We start from the raw sequence: 2,500 nt of genomic DNA on the forward strand, positions 1-2,500 counted from the left end.
GCCGGGAAGATGACCAAACTTGATTATTTAGAGGAAGTAAAAGTCGTAACAAGGTTTCCGTAGGTGAACCTGCGGAAGGATCATTACAATGTTCCAATATATCTCAAAGAGAGAGGAGAGGAGGAGAGAAAATGAATTCGATTAGTTTGTGGATAAGAATTCATATAAAAAAAAAAGATATTGTTGAGCCCGCCAGATCATTCGTGCGTGATTTACACGGCCAGACGTGTGTACTACACGTATTAGGCCTTTGATCTGCGTTGCGTAGGCCACAACAAATCTTTCAAAGAGAGAGATATATGTGTTGTTGGGGTTTGTGATTATGAAGGTGCCCCAACGCACAAAAATATATAAAAATGTACAAAGTTGGGATGTGGTGTGGTGGAGAAGAGTTGGGCCCGACCAGATCATTCGTGCGTGATTTACACGGCAGACGTGTGTACTACACGTATTAGGCCTTTGATCTGCGTTGCGTAGGCCATCTTCCTTCCAAGACACACACGTGTTGGGGTTTGTGTGATTTTATGATAGTGCCCCAACACGGAAAAATAAGCGTACGAGAAGAGTTGGGCCCGACCAGATCATTCGTGCGTGATTTATACACGGCCAGACGCGTATTATATTACACGTATTAGGCCTTTGATCTGCGTTGCGTAGGCCATCTTCTCGATAGAGAGAAAGCCCAATGTATTCTTTTTTCTTTCTTTACAGTTGTAGTAGGACAGGGAGGGATGCGAGCGTGCTAATCACGCTTCCTCAAGTCTTCGCTGTGGTGTGTAAAAAAAAAAGAAAAAAAGGAATCGTTGGGAAAGTCCAAAGGACGAAAATATCGGGCAGTCTGAAGATAACTTAATGCTCGTTTACATTGGTATCAAGAGAGACCGGCTTGTGTAGCTCGTTTCAATGCTGTGTCGTTGTCATTGACACCCTACTCTGTTGCGCGCTAGTGGCAGCATGAGCGTGGGACGTATATATATATATGACACCCAGCTAGAGCCGGCCGTGAGTCCGTCCGGTGTAAATAACGACGAAAGGAGAGAGAAACTTTTCGAATCCAGTATCGGGTTGATAATTGTCCAGTTTGAATATCCATATCCCCGTCGTTTTTGGAGGTGATATACTCTCTGTGTTTCTTCGATAGAAGGCTTTTCAATGTTCTATTCGCTCCGACCGTCGAACTTGCAAGAAAACAGTGGTTTTGGATTTGCTCGTACATATATATATGGTTTCGACGGAAATATCTCGTTCTTTAAGGGACAATTATGTCGTCGTACGACGACTCCCGAATCTCCTTCGCGCGCTGGTTGGAGCTCTTCGGGTATCGGCTTGTTCCGAAATATAACACAAAAATGTGGTGGATAGCAAATACACATTATATTATATATGAGAGAATAAAAGGGAAAAATTACCCTGAACGGTGGATCACTTGGCTCGTGGGTCGATGAAGAACGCAGCTAATTGCGCGTCAACGTGTGAACTGCAGGACACATGAACATCGACATTTCGAACGCACATTGCGGTCCACGGATACAATTCCTGGACCACGCCTGGCTGAGGGTCGTTTACGTACTTATAAACTGCTTGCGTTGATGGCACTTGTTGCCTATATACGTACGAGCGAATGATGGGCGCTTCGTCGGCGTTTGTCGCGGTCCTATGGATATTGAGAAATTTTACGTACGTCTAACAGTCTTCGAGAGAGATGGAAATCGTGTTCGAACTAGCGTGAGTGTGGAAGGCGGTGTCGTGTGTCGTATATGTTTTATATACGTCCGCCCGTCTGAAACACCGCTTCGAAGCGGTGACAAAATCTTTTTCGGGACGATTCGTATTCGTAGAACTATCGAGATTTCACTGGTACATTTTCAACGCGCTCCCGACGTCGCCTGAAATGAAACGAGATGGGTTTAACCCACGAAAGCGTACTACACGAGTCTGTCCTATGTGAAGACTGTGTACAGAGATCGAACGAACGCATGAAAGAAATTGAACGAAAGAACACATAACCCGCAAAAATATAGAGTAGAATTGTGACCGTTGCTTCGAATTTGAATTTATATGTATATATATATCATAGCCCCAGGGAGTGGAACCTATGAGTGTGGAAGGATGTCTCTTACCGTTATGTTGTCAGAGGAAAAAAAGTCTCTCTCTTCGTACGACACATTTGTGTACGAATTGTATCGATGGCTATATAGATCCGATGTTGCACATATTCTGAGTAAAGAACACCCCACCCGGGTTACCGTCCTAAAACTCTTCTATTGGTGTGGCTATGATGTGTGTGTCAACGCAATCGCGAGTCTGGTTCTACGGGAAAACCGTTTGTCGGTCGCCCCATATATCTTTTTGTTCTCTTCAAATGATCGAATAGCGAAACCGCACGAGATCAATCGGTCGTCTAGTCCCCGAAAGTACTTTTCGGACGGACGTTAAAGTTATACCGATTGTAATCGTCTTGCGAGTGTTTCGAAGATCTATATTTGGAGAGGATATCGAA

The 2,500-nt window shown here is 44.3% G+C and overlaps 2 non-coding genes across 2 annotated transcripts in view; both read left to right on the top strand.

Moving 5' to 3' along the window:
• Positions 1 to 86, top strand: part of LOC143260840 (small subunit ribosomal RNA) — a 1,921-nt gene extending 1,835 nt beyond the window's left edge. Inside the window, exon 1 of the ribosomal RNA XR_013035112.1 lies at positions 1 to 86. This exon is cut by the window's left edge and continues 1,835 nt beyond it. This is a non-coding gene — a ribosomal RNA (small subunit ribosomal RNA).
• Positions 87 to 1,406: 1,320 nt separating this feature from the next.
• LOC143260851 (5.8S ribosomal RNA) lies at positions 1,407 to 1,561 on the top strand. Its single transcript, XR_013035123.1, has one exon. It is a non-coding gene; the product is annotated as a 5.8S ribosomal RNA (ribosomal RNA).
• Positions 1,562 to 2,500: the final 939 nt, after the last annotated feature.

The sequence above is a fragment of the Megalopta genalis genome, unplaced genomic scaffold, assembly GCF_051020955.1.
Source record: "Megalopta genalis isolate 19385.01 unplaced genomic scaffold, iyMegGena1_principal scaffold0021, whole genome shotgun sequence".
NCBI lineage: Eukaryota > Metazoa > Arthropoda > Insecta > Hymenoptera > Halictidae > Megalopta > Megalopta genalis.